Consider the following 15087-nt stretch of genomic DNA (forward strand, 5'->3'; position numbering starts at 1 on the left):
GAAAAAATTGAAATGGCCCTTAAGAGGAAAAAGGTTCCCCACCCCTGCTTTAGATAAACCATATCCACATTTTACACACAAAACCCTAAAAAAAAAAAAAATTCAGTTCATTGGGGTTCCCTGATGCTCGCGGTCTGGTAACGTTTTTATAAGAGCCATAGTTTTTGTACAGGTGTCAACATTTTCAGATATAATCCCCAATGCATTCTTATGGGACTCAGCAGTACAGTTGGTTGTCATGGTTTTGCTGGGCAGATTGGAGCCACACACACACACATGTGAGTGACATCATCCAATCAGAGCAGACACCATGGAAACCTTTGATCTCTGGACACACACACAGGTGTTATGATTGGGTGTTATGAGTAGGTGCTCAGGAACAGAAACAAACACTGACAGACTGGACTTTAACAGACTGTCTCAGCCTATTATTTTCTTTCTGATGGAGACTTCATACAGACTACAACCGGTTCCACATATTTTATACATTATTGGTGACATATGGTTCTAGTCGAAAAGTTTGCAGTCAAAATATTCTGCTGCTTTCCCAAGCCTTTTTACTTTCTTTTCTCTTCTTAATACAAATTAATTCACTACTACTTACATCTGATATTTAACTCCTTCAGCCTATTTTCAGCTGCAGAAACCATTCAACTATTACATTATTACAGCTATTTCAGGACATCAAGGCTATAGATGTTGTTGTTTATACCTTTTTTTTAAAAAACCTTTCCTTTTAAATATTATGCTTTTTCTGCATTTTTGTAGGAAAAGCAGCTAAATTCAGCTAATAACATATTCAGCTTTTTCTGCATTTTCAGCTAAATTCAGCCATAAATGTTCACAGTTTATCAATCAATCAATCAATCAATGTTTATTTATATAGCCCAATATCACAAATGTTACATTTGTCTCAGTGGACTTCACAGTTTGTACAGAATATCAGTATGACAATACGACACCCTCTGTCCTTAGACCCTCACATCGTACAAGGAAAAACTTCCAGAGAAAACCCCACAGTTTAAAGGGAAAAATGGGAGAAACCTCAGGGAGAGCAACAGAGGAGGGATCCCTCTCCCAGGACGGACAGACGTGCAATAGATGCCGTGTGTAAATTGAAAAGATAATACATTTGCAACATAGGTAGTCCAAATGTTTTGAAATGCATGTGTGTATAATAAGAAGATGAATCCACGAGGATATCCATCCAGGACTTATGATCCAGGACCGCAGCCACGACTCAAGATCCAGGACTCGCAATCCATGACACAGGACCGCAGGATCATCCATGACTCCGGATCCCGGCGTATTTAGACACCAAAAAGAAAGAAATTTGGGGAAGCTGGGTTAATCGGAACATGAGAGTACACAGGTATAGACAGAGAGAAGGAAGAAGTAAGATGTCCCCCGACAAACTAAGCCTATATCAGCAAAACTAGGGGCTGAATCTAATCAGCCCTAACTATAAGCTTTATCAAAAAGGAAAGTCTTAAGCGCACTCTTAAAAACGGATAGGGTGTCTGCCGTCCGAACACAAACTGGAAGCTGATTCCACAAAAGTGGAGCTTGATAAGAAAAGGCTCTGGCTCCCATTGTACTTTTAGAGACTCTAGGAACAACCAACAACCCTGCATTCTTGGAACGCAATGCCCTAGTAGGACAATAGGGTATAATGAGTTCTTTAAGGTAAGATGGCGCCTGCCCATTAAGGGCTTTGTAGGCGAGAAGAAGAATTTTAAATTCTATCCTGTGTTCTATAGGGAGCCAGTGTAAGGCAGCCAGAACAGGAGTAATGTGGTCCCTTTTCCTAACTCTGGTTAGTACACGAGCTGCAGCATTTTGAATCAGCTGAAGCGACTTGACTGACTTCTTGGTACACCCTGATAATAAGGAGTTACAATAATCCAGCCTTGAAGTAACAAATGCATGGACTAGTTTCTCTGCATCGTTTTGAGGCAAGATATGCCTGATTTTTGCAATGTTACGTAGATGGAAGTAGGCGGTCCTTGAAATTGATTTTATGTGGGCGTTAAAGGATAAATCCTGATCAAATATAACACCAAGATTCCTTACAGTCTCACTGGAGGCCAAATTAATGCCATCCATAGTTAATATATCTTTAGATAATTTGTTTCGTAGATTCTTCGGGCCAAGTACAATAACTTCAGTTTTGGTCGTGTTTAACATCAAAAAATTTAAGGTCATCCACGTTTTTAAGTCCTTGAGGCAGTCTTGAATTTTATTTAGATGATTAATTTCATCAGGCTTGATTGATAAATATAGTTGAGTATCATCCGCATAACAATGAAAGTTTACAGAATGATTCCTTATAATATTGCCTAACGGAAGCATATATAGGGTGAACAAAATAGGTCCAAGCACTGAGCCCTGTGGCACTCCATGGCTAACTTTGGTTTGCATGGAAGATTCATCGTTGACACGTACAAACTGAGAGCGTTCAGATAGATAAGACCTAAACCAGCCTAAAGCAGTTCCCTGTATGCCAACTAAGTGCTCTAGTCTTTGCAATAGGATATCATGGTCGATAGTATGAAATGCAGCACTAAGATCGAGTAAGACAAGAATAGAAACAAGTCCCTTGTCAGAGGCTATTAGAATGTCATTTGTGACTTTAACCAGAGCTGTCTCTGTGCTATGTTGTGTTCTAAAGCCAGACTGAAAATCTTCAAATAAATCATAGTTTCTTAAGTAATCACACAGCTGTTTTGCGACTGCTTTCTCAAGAATTTTTGAGAGGAACGGAAGATTAGAAATAGGTCTATAGTTGGCTAAAACCTCTGGATCGAGGTTGTGCTTTTTAAGAAGCGGTTTTATCACTGCTACTTTGAATGATTTTGGAACATAGCCTGATAATAAAGACATATTCATAATATTTAATAAAGAAGTGCTAATTAATGGAAAAACTTCTTTTAACAGCTTAGTTGGAATCGGGTCTAAGATACACGTTGATGGTTTAGAAGAGAGAATCATTGAATTTAATTGTTCAAGGTTTATGGCTGAAAAGCATTCTAGTTTACTATCTAGTGTAATATTATTAGAACTTACGTTTCCGGGAGCTGTTGATAACACTATACTGGTCAAAGGCAAGAGGTCATTGATTTTGTTTCTAAGAGTAACAATTTTATCGTTAAAAAAGCACATAAAATCATTATTACTGAGTGCTATGGGAATAGAAGGCTCAGTCGAGCTGTGGCTCTCTGTCAGCCTGGCTACAGTGCTGAAAAGAAATCTTGCATTATTCTTATTCTCATCTATTAATGAAGAGTAGTATGCTGCTCTCGCTTTACGCAGTGCTTTCTTATATTCATTGAGAGTAATATGCCAAATTAAACGAGATTCTTCAAGTTTAGTGGAACGCCATATCCTTTCAAGTTGTCTCGACTTTTGCTTTATTTTGCGGGTTTCGGCATTATGCCATGGAGCTAATCTATGTTGTTTTATTTTCTTCTTTTTCAAAGGAGCAACAGAGTCTAATTTTATTCGCAGCGCATCTGTAGCACTATCAACAACATGATCAATTTGGGGTGGTGTACATTTTGTATAAGTTTCCTCCCCTACATGCAGACATGCTATCGAGTTAAGTATTGGTGGAATCTCTTCCTTACATTTGGCTATAGCACTAACAGATAGGTTTCTGCTGCAGGAGATTTTGGCGAATGCTTTGTAGTCTAGTAACAGTACTTCAAAAGTTACTAAGAAATGGTCGGATAAAGCAGGATTATGCGGTTCGACTAATAGTTGCTCAATTTCAATACCATAAGTCAGAACAAGGTCAAGAGTGTGATTATAGCAGTGGGTTGGTTTATTTACACTCTGACAGAAACCAACAGAATCTAATATAGAGTTAAATGCAACAGTAAGGCTATTTTTATCATCGTCAACATGAATATTAAAGTCACCTACGATAATTACTTTATCTGTTTTAAGTACCAAAGCTGATAAAAACTCAGAGAATTCTGATAAGACAGCATTCACACGCATTTTCTGCAGGAAATGCATTTTCCAGTGTTATTTTGAAATTCAGTTCTGACTGATGCCAAAAAAGCCCGAGATTATGGAATTAAACCAATAAATAAAAGCAACGATAATTGTGTGTTATTGGTGAGTAAATAACAGTGTGTTATTTTGAAAAGAATAACAAATTAGAAGGAAAAAAAGATTTTAAAAATACAGATTTCAGTATTCTGAGGCTCCGAGCCCCATTTGTTCTCCTCACAGACGGAAGTGACGTAGGTGTTACTCTCATCCATGGGCGTAGGAAGCATCCTGAATGTGGGGGGGGACATTTTTAACGGGGGGTGTGGGGGTCCCCCACTACGAAAAAAATTTGATTTCCTGTATTCTGGTGCATTTTAACAGGTGGTTTGATACTTTTATGTGGCTATACTAGCATGAGGAAAATAATGGGTACATTTTGTAATTTCATCCAGTAGTAAAGAAAGGAAACATATTTGATTATTAATTCAGAGCCGTCTTTGAATTAATAAAATGCAGTTTAAATGCCCATTTTTTGTACATTTACAGTATATACAACAATAAATATTTGTGAGTGCATTGAGAGATATTGTTGTGGAGAGTCATTTATATATAAATCGCAAAATACATTTGTGAATCCTTCTGTGAACATTTATTAATATTGAGACTGATCTGATTCCATACAGATGTTAAGTTCACCTAGGAATGGTATCATTGACTTAAATGTTCAAATAAATGTTGCTCTTCAGTCTATATTGGTCATATGATGCCCCTTGACTGAAATGTTTCCTGTTAAATATCCTTATAATTTGGGATGAGAGTCCACATCACAATTTACTCTAAACTATCATTTCCCTTTCATCACTCACCTCAGCAATGAACCTCTCTCCACTGTCCCTGTATTCTGCCTCTGACTCACTCTCAAGCGCCTAGATGTCAAGAGAGGTGGTGAAGTGATAATTATTTATTGAGCAGTATACTCTTTCACATTGAATCATAACAAGTCATACTGAATGTAAATACAACTGACTCTAAAGTAAGTCCCAGTCTGTGACATTGGACATTTTGAAGACTCAAAGTCCCAAGCAGTACATAGAATATTAGCTAGTCTATGTAATGTGCACAGAAAATAAATAGTTAACTGAATACTGGGATGGAAATTGCGTATAAGCACTCAGTAAAACATAAACACACACAAAAAGCTTCTGAATGATAAGAAGTATAATTAAAACATGATGCACATTACCATTTTGAGAGAGAGTACCGAAGTTAAAGAACTCTCTTATCGAACTAAGGCTCCAGTAAAACACACTGACTGCATCTCTACACGGACATCATGGTGTTTACACGAGCAAAGAGAGATTGGGTTATTCATGTTCCCTGTTTACATGATAAATACTAGTTTAACCCTTCGCAAAAAAATCTATAGAATACTATAGAAAAATCTATGGACGAATTCTATAACATTTTTCTGGAGAATACTACAGGATTTTTGCGGATATACTAAAGAGTTACCTACGTGTTTTACTATAGATTCTGGGAAATAATATATAGAATACTATAGTACTATAGAAAATATATACTGTGTAGATGTTTTTTTTGTAGAAAATAATCTATAGAATCCTATAGAAAACCCCATGGATGCTTTCTATAGAACTTTTCTGTAAAATACCATTCTGTAGAATAATATAGAATTTGTGACCTATATTCTATAGAATTGGTGGAAATTTCTATAGAACTTCTTTGAAGAATACTATAGAATGTTTGCAGATATTCTATAGAATTTACCTATGGATTTTACTATAGATTCTGCAAAATAATCTATAGAAAAATCTATTGATGTTTCTATAGAATTTCTCTAGAATATACTGCAGGATATTGGCAAATATTCTATAGAATTCATCTATGAATTTTACTATAGATTCCACCAAATAATCTATAGAATCCTATAGAAAATTGCTATTGTTTTCTAGATTGGTGTAGAAATTCTATATAATTAACCTATAGATTTTCCTATAGATTCCATAAATAATCTATAGAAAATCCATGGATGTTTTCTATATAACTGCTCTGTACTCTATAGAATAAGCTCTACAATATGAATGGACAATACAGAATCTTCTATAGCTAACACCACATGTGTTTTGACATTATATAGAATATTACATTCTATAGCAATGCCTGATATTGAGTCACGTACAGCTATATATTTGATACATGTTTCAAAGAATGCCCCACAGTAATTATGTGTTACATGCCATATAATAGACTGCAAAACAGAGTAGAGTACTGCAGACTCCAATGAGTTGTTTGTAACAGACTCACACTAACAATAGATATTGTTATATGTCACTTAGCTTTAATCTCCAGTTGTAACATATAATTAGTTACATAACAAAAGTGATCAACATATACATACAGATGCAGTCACAGAAATTCTGGAGAATTTACATCAGAATACAAGGACAGTGACATTCATTCAGTTTAGAGTTCCATTCCAATTGTGAAGCTGACAATTGAGCGGCCCGACCAAGCAAGGAGCCAGAGGCAGAACGTCCAAAATACAACCCGGTGTGGGCTTTTATTAAGTCATGAACACAATGACACACACAGCCTCAATCCTGCTGTTTCTCCCTGACCACAGCCTGCAGCCACAAGGATCTCTCACACACTACCAGCCACCACACACAGGGAAACAGAGCCTAAATACACTAATCAGCACAACAAGACACAGGTGAGGGGGGAGCAATTAAACACAGGTGGGGGGGAGGAGACAACACAGGGCACCAGGTGCACACAATCAGGAGTAATAGACATGGGGAAAGGCAGGTGTCATCTAGCTTTGAACAGTTGTATACAGTTTGTGATTAGGTGTGTCAAATTGAAGACAATTGTAATATGAAGTTGTTTAAAACTGGTAAAAAATACATGGTTATGCAACTGGTTCAGGTCACAAAATATGTCTTATTCATTTGTATATGAGATTCATACAAGATGTATTTGTGCAAACTCGCAAAGTTGAGCTGGACTAGATATATATATATATTTTGTATTTAGACTGATGAGTTCCAGTTTACCTTCTTTCAAACTGTAAATAACTCTTATACACATACTCTAGATATTGTACAGGGTGAACCTTTCATTGTAATAAATGCATTAATAGTGACTCTACTGTTTTGTTTGTTTGTATATCCCCATCCCTTAGCAAAAAATCCTATAGAATCCTATAGAATCTTGTAGAAATCTATAGCATGTTATAGAACATAGTCATATTTGTAAGCCATGCTAAAGAATTCTATAGAATACTATATAAATCTCTAGATCATTCTATAGAATGGACAGAACTGACTCATGACATATCTATAGAAATCTGTAGAAATCTATAGCATTCAAAGACAACATGCATGACATTTTCTCTCTGATGCAACCTATACTAAATTCTATAGTATTCTACAGAAAATGTATATAGAAAGCATCCATGGGGTTTTCTATAGGATTCTATAGATTATTTTCTACAAAAAAACCATCTACACAGTATATATTTTTTATAGTACTATAGTATTTTATAGATTATTTCCCAGAATCTATAGTAAAACACGTAGGCAATTTCTATAGTATATCCGCAAAAATCCTGTAGTATTCTACAGAAAATGTCTATAGAATTCGTCCATTGATTTTTTTGCAAAGAGATATAGGCAACAATTAAGTTCATTCAAAATTGTGCAAATATATGGATATCCAGCATTTGGTATAATAGCCAACTACAGGTATATCTGCTGTTTAGAATAGTATTTATATAATTCTGGTTCTGTAGAATGATATAACAAATCTACAGATTATTAAATGTATTTCATAAAATGTTGTGGATCACTGTTTTTCTCAATAGAATTATATAGAATACTGTATCATAGAAACTTGTTTATATAGGTTACATAATTTAATTGTGCACATAATCCAGTATACAGTTGTAAAGATTTCGAAGGGATCTACCCGTACAGCTTTTGCAAAGCAGCTCAGTGTCAAGGGGTGAACACTGAGGCATGAACTCAATTGCACGACTCAAAACTCAGACTCAGATAGCGTTTCAAAATAAAGACTTTACTGGAATTGTGCACAGTAATAAAATAAGGAAAACAAAACACTCTTTCGAGGAAAACTAGAATCGTGATCTATAGCATAGGTCCGTGAAAGGTCCGTGAGGTAAGCCGATACGTAGGTCTTCGAGAGACAACAAACTGACAATTAACAGGAGGGAGCTAACACAATATATACACAGGTAAGTAAAGGGGCCACAGTTGGAAACAATCAGGGCGGGGAAAATAATCAAGGACGCAGGAGACAGAAAGGGGCGGGGAGCGTGGAGGCCTGAAATGAGAGGAAGAAATAATTAAGGGCATAGACATAAAGCACAAGACAAAGGGACATGACAACTCTAACATAAAGAATCAACTTTCACTATAAGTTTCTTGGACATGACAGTACCCCCCCTTCTAGGGACGGCTCCTGACGGCCCAGGCTCCTCTGAGTTGAGGCGGTCAAAATCCTCAATGAGATTTTTGTCTACGATGAAGCGGGAAGGAATCCATTGCCGCTCCTCAGGACCATAACCCTTCCAGTCAACCAGTAACTGTCGCCCTCTACCCCTTTTCCGACTAGCCAATAGTGACTTGACCGTGTAAACCGGAACTCCATCGATCATCCGGGGGGGCGGGGGGGGTTTGACGGTGGGAACCATAGCGCTCTCCTTCAACGGTTTTAATTTCCCTACATGGAAGGTGGGTACCTTCATGGCCCTGGGAAGCCGTAGTCTCACTGAGACTGGGTTTATGACCTTGGTGATGGGAAAAGGACCCACAAACCGGGGAGACAGTTTTCGGGAGAGTACGTGGAGGGGAAGGTCTCGTGTAGAGAGCCAGACTTTTTGGCCTGGCTGGTATACAGGGGCTGGTCGGCGTTTTCGGTCTGCTGCTCTTTTAACCAGTTGCGCATTCCTGCAGAGTATCTTCCTAGCCGCAGCCCACACGCGCCGACAACGCCTGACCAGAGCGTGGGCAGACGGGACCGTGACCTCCCTCTCCGTGGCTGGGAACAGTGGCGGCTGGTAGCCATAAACACAGTGAAACGGGGACAGGCCCGTGGCAGAAGTAGGGAGGATGTTGTGTGCATACTCAACCCAGGTGAGGTGCTCGCTCCAGGAGGATGGATTCTGGGACACCAGGCAGCGCAGGCAGGTCTCCAGTTCTTGATTTAGGCGCTCTGTCTGGCCGTTAGACTCCGGATGGTATCCAGACGAGAGACTGACCGTGGCACCGATGAGGCTGCAGAACTCCTTCCAGAAGCGTGACACAAACTGGGGGCCCCGGTCTGACACAATATCCTTAGGGAAACCATGAAGCCGAAACACATTCTGCATCATGACCTCCGCCGTTTCCTTAGCTGAGGGCATCTTGGGCAGAGCAATGAAATGTGTCATCTTGGAAAATCTGTCCACTACCGTGAGAACTGTGGTTTTACCTCTAGAGAGGGCCAGGCCAGTGACGAAGTCCATGGAGATCTCTGACCAGGGCCTGTTGGGAATAGGGAGTGGTTGTAATAGTCCTATTCGCGCCCTGGAAGAGGTCTTGTTTCGAGCGCAGATAGGGCACGCCTCCACATACTCCTTCACCTCCTTCTCCATGGATGTCCACCAGAAACGTTGTTTAATAATGAACATAGTTCTCTTGACTCCGGGGTGACAGGTTAGCAGCGAAGTGTGAGCCCAGTGGATCACCTGTGGTCGCTCGGCCTCCTGAACAAAAATCCGGTTAGGCGGGCAACCCCTTGGTGCAGGAGCTCCAGCTGTGGCACGTATTACCTCCTTCTCTACTGGCCAAGTCAGCGCTCCTACCACCCGGTTCAATGGGATGATGGGTTCCGGCTCCTTGGCTGCAGGCACAGGGTCAAACAGACGGGACAGAGCATCAGGCTTGACATTCTGAGACCACGGCCTGTAGGAAAGAACAAAGTCAAAACGGTTGAAAAACAAGGTCCACCTAGCCTGGCGGGAGTTCAGTCTTTTGGCCTTTCTTATGTACTCCAGGTTCTTGTGATCGGTCCAGACCACAAAAGGATGCTCGGCTCCCTCCAACCAATGCCTCCAATGCCTCCTGAAATGAGAGGAAGAAATAATTAAGGGCATAGACATAAAGCACAAGACAAAGGGACATGACAACTCTAACATAAAGAATAAACTTTCACTATAAGTTTCTTGGACATGACACTCAGTTCCACAAAATGATGTAGATTACTATAGTTTTCTCCATTCCACTTTGAAGACAAGTTTTATATCATTCTATAGAATTCTATAGAATTTAGTATAGGTTGCATCAGAGAGAAAATGTTATGCATGTTGTCTTTGAATGCTATAGATGTCTATAGATTTCTATAGATTTCTACAGATATGTCATGAGTCGGTTCTGTCCTATAGAATTCTTTAGATTGTTATAGTTTTAATTATAGAAGTTTATAGAAAAGTACAAATTTTAGTATTCTACAGAATGATCTAGAGATTTCTATAGTATTCTATAGAATTATTTAGCATGGCTTACAAATACGACTATGTTCTATAACATGCTATAGATTTCTACAAGATTCTATAGGATTCTATCGGATTTTATAGATTTTTTTGCGAAGGGAACGTCCGAGGTTTTAAGGCTTCAACGATACTTCTGTGTAACAAAAACTCAGTCACACCACGCTCACCTTCACCACACCAGGACAGACTGCGCATGCTCACAACACATGACCTCTCAACCCAATGCTTACACTAGTAACCTGGCATTTCATTGCCTTTTCTCATCTAAACTATTCAGTATTTGTATCTCTCTATCATGACATAAAGACGAAACTCCTCTCCAGAAGTGAGACGCTTTTGCTGCCGCCATCACTGTTAACTGATGAACTGCTACCAGCTGATGACTTACTTTCCTCTTCTTTGACATTTTTTTCTTATGTCCATGTTGTCTGGGGGAGAAAACATATCAAACCAAGAGATCGTCAGCTTAGATTTTCGCTGTATTAACCATTTCCTGAACATTTGGTGTGTGTGCCTTACCTCTGCTACCGGCCTCGCTTCATACAACAGATCTGAGCTGTCCAACTATGACAACACTCCTTGAACATGTGCGCGCTATGTGAGAATCTGCCTTGGTACAAAGTAGCAGTGAAAACATGGTATGGAGTTTAATTGATTTGGGCACTCTCTCAATAAGCAAGTGGAATGGATTTGATAGTGAAGCACTGACACAGCGCTCTACAAAGTGCGGCGAGTGGATAGACCGATTCACGGACTTTCCACATGGTAAAAGTGGGGGGGTCTAAACTAATCATTTCAAAAAGTGGGGGGGACTTGTCCCACCCTCATATAATGGCTGCGACGCCCATGCTCTCATCTATAATATATATCACTCAGTATAACAGGCCTACATTACTCTCTGTATTTATATGCTTTAGTTTAGTAGATATCTACAAACAAAGAGTCAATATTTTTCTAAAACCATTGAGTGCTTCACATAATAAAATACACAATGGCTGTAGCCTGATATGATATGCCTTAGGAGCTGTAGGTGCGGGTTGTACAGTGTGTGTGTGTGTGTGTGTGTGTGCATGGGTGCGTGCGTGCGTGCGTGCGTGCGTGCGTGCGTGCGTGCGTGCGTGCGTGCGTGCGTGCGTGCGTGCGTAGATGCGGCGGACAGACAGGTCTCAGTTGGTTTGGTGTCCTATGCTTACTTTTAATACTTGTAAATAAAACTTTTGGCCCGTCATTTCATTTCCTCATTGTAGCGACCAGAGAGAGGGGGGGATATATCCAGTCTCTGATAGTGTTACGTTTAATATGAGTGCTCTCATACTTGTTTGAATCTGAAATTGTATATATATTTATATAAATATATAGCCTATATAAATATATGTGTGTGTATATATCCACATCTGTAGCCTGTTATTGTCTCATTATACCGCACTATGAATGAATACATATATGTTATAAAATATATATAATATATAATATAAAAGTGGTCATGAACACAGTTATGTCCATTAGTATATAATGTTCATGAATGGATTGTAAGAACAGGACTGTACACTGGAAAAAACTGAAACAATAACTTTAATTGTCAACAATTTCGCATAACTGTATTAAGTTTGTTAAAACCTGTTAAACCCCATCCCCCCGCCGGCGGGGGGAAAAACGCATCATCTACAGGAAACAGCGTCTGAGGGCTTCTTAATATTTAATAAACTATGAATGTTTCATATCCATGTAACGGGAAGAAACTCAGCTAACTGATTATATGAACCATTTTTAGCAGAAGAAAACACAAGACTAACACTGAGCCTCTGATTTAGCCCTGAGCGAAAAAATGCTAACGCTGTTAGCACAGAACTCACGGTATAAAACCCTTATTACTTATCGCAAATGGAAATCTAACCCATCGATAAGCATCGTGAGATTACACAGATTCGATAGGTATCTGTATCATCACTCCATGATCAGAACTCGCGACATGAGAAACAAAAACAGACATCACAACACGTGGCATTAGGTAGCAAACTCGGCAATATTACCTTTGTTGTTGTCTGATCAAAAGTTGCCTTCAATGGCATTAAAACGATAAAAAATATCAAATTTCACTTGTTTTGCATCAATCTTGATACAGGGTACTTATTATATGTTGTACTTTGGATTCCTAAAGCTTTTAGTCTACCTTGCTATCATCCAAGGGTAGTTTTCACTATAAGTAAAAAATAATGTTTGGACGGACACTATAATTTACATTTTGTACATGTTCAATCTGAATTTTCTTTAAAATAAAAAACATCTATGTTGATTCTGACTTTTCTACATCCAACTCACAGGTTTATCATTACTTTGAGAAAGAAGATTATTAATTTAACCCTTTTAGAAGGGAATAAATGGTCCTTTGTTCTGGGAATGTTATTTTCGAGCCTGAGACCTGAAGAACAGGATTGGGGTTTAACAGGTTAAAAGCAATAATATTGAGTTGAACCTTATTAATCTTAATATTATTGCTTTCAACTACCCTAATAAAGTTATGTGAAATATGTTGACATAATACATTTAATTAAAGTCAACGTTTCAGTGTAAGAGTGTAACAGAACTGTCATTAACGCAGTGGTTCTCAAACTTTTTCTGTCAGGCCCCCTTTGGAGAAAAAAAAAGTCGGGCCCCCCCAACACAAATAGTCAGGCTCATTGGCGGCGCCAGAGATTTATTTTGGGGTGCTGTGGGGTAGCTTGACGTTTCATAGAGGGTGCTCAAACATTTAGGGTTTCCCATTAATGTACTGGTCGCTACAGTGGAATGTTCTACTGCAACAATCCCCACGCATATACACAATGTCCCCGCAACTGTTACAATGAAGGCTCGATAATCAGCTCACGGCATATAGGTGTAAGCAGGGGTAAAGTGCTATTTTTATAGGTGGTGTGTGGACCTCACATAGGGGGGTCCGGGGGGATGCTCCACCGGCAAGATTTATTTTTAAATATTGAAGTTAAAAGCATCAATCTGGTGCACTTTGAGGGCAAAATGAAGAGACCTATGGATACCTCTCTCAACACCTATATGAAACAGAAATGTAAACAGATTTACTTTTTCTTTATGGATATTTTACAAATCACTCCCCTTTTAAACTTTATTCTTTTTGCTGTCATATAGTATTTCATACCTGTTTTTCATTTATTCTCTTATTTTTGTATAACTATAATGATCATATAAACGTGTGCCTCGGAAATAATGTTTACATAAATGGTGACCAAAACGTTTGAGACCCACTGAGATAACACTGAGAGAGTCCTTTAGCTCATTGAGTCTCTCAGTCTGACAGGAGAGGACTCTCCTCCACTTTGTTGTTGAAAAAACTCCTTAAATCCGTTAGCGTAGCTCGCTAGCACCAGAAGCTAACAACAACGATCTCCGGTATCGGTGCGCTCTCTCTCTCTCTCTCGCGCACACAAAATGGCTCGTTCCACACACACAGACACACACACACACACACACACACACACACACACACACACACACACACACACACACACACACACACACACACACACACACACACACACACACAGACACACACAGAGCCGAGCTTTAATGAAACACAGAGACACAGACGTAATAGTACTGTACTGCATTATATTATTTTCGAATCAATAATTTAAATATATGCTTTTTTTTTTTTTTTCATCTTTCTTTTTTTTTTTCATAACCATTTTTCGTCCTGGTCTCTCGCGCACCCCCTGGCATGCCTCTGCGCCCCCCAGGGGGGGCGCGCCCCCTACTTTGAGAACCACTGCATTAACGACTGTACCTGCATGACCGTTCACATTCAGTCAAGGCTTGGGGGAGGCTCTTCACACCGTGATAGGATTTCTGTCTGGTGTAAAACCCTTCGGCGTTCTGTGTTGAGAAGTATGGAAAAAAGTAGAGAACCAAGACTTATGTTTATAGATCACTGTCCCCCACAGATGAATCATTATGCACATTATCAACCTAATTACTGCGCCAAATAATCTCATGTTTTAAATTGCTGGGGTTCTCTGTGTGAGCTAGTCTGGTTATCAATAATAATAATTTATAATCAGTGGAATGGCTATCAAATAATTGATAATTATTCAGATAATTATGAATAGTTATTCATTATTTGGATATTGAAAAAATAAAATGCACTGTGGAATTGTTGTTTTCTTATATATTGTATATATTTCTTACTTTCCATGAATGATTCTTTCATTTTTGTTCAAACTGAATTGAATGTTTTCATTACCACACAATACATTATATTACATTTCATTTGGCTGATGCTCTGTCCAAAGCGACTTAAAATAAGTGCAAAAAACATAAAGATTCAAACTCCGAAAAACAAAGAAAGTGCAGATAGCGTGGGTTGATTGTAGAATTAAATTTAAATAAATAATAATTAAAAATATTAAGATGTTGTTTCCTGGGACAATGTGTTGTTATACAGTAGTGCCTCTTTGGGATGTGCTGGTGACACATTGTCCCCCCGAAAGGCTTCTATATTTCCT

At 38.8% G+C, this 15087-nt stretch overlaps 1 protein-coding gene across 1 annotated transcript in view; it reads left to right on the forward strand.

Annotated features, from left to right (window-relative positions):
* The window catches only part of LOC307014846 (solute carrier family 22 member 6), a 55637-nt gene that overhangs the window by 30292 nt on the left and 10258 nt on the right, over nucleotides 1-15087 (forward strand). The gene's annotated exons all lie outside the window — the stretch shown is intronic.

This window comes from Notothenia rossii (genome assembly GCF_949606895.1).
Source record: "Notothenia rossii genome assembly, chromosome: 8".
Lineage (NCBI taxonomy): Eukaryota > Metazoa > Chordata > Actinopteri > Perciformes > Nototheniidae > Notothenia > Notothenia rossii.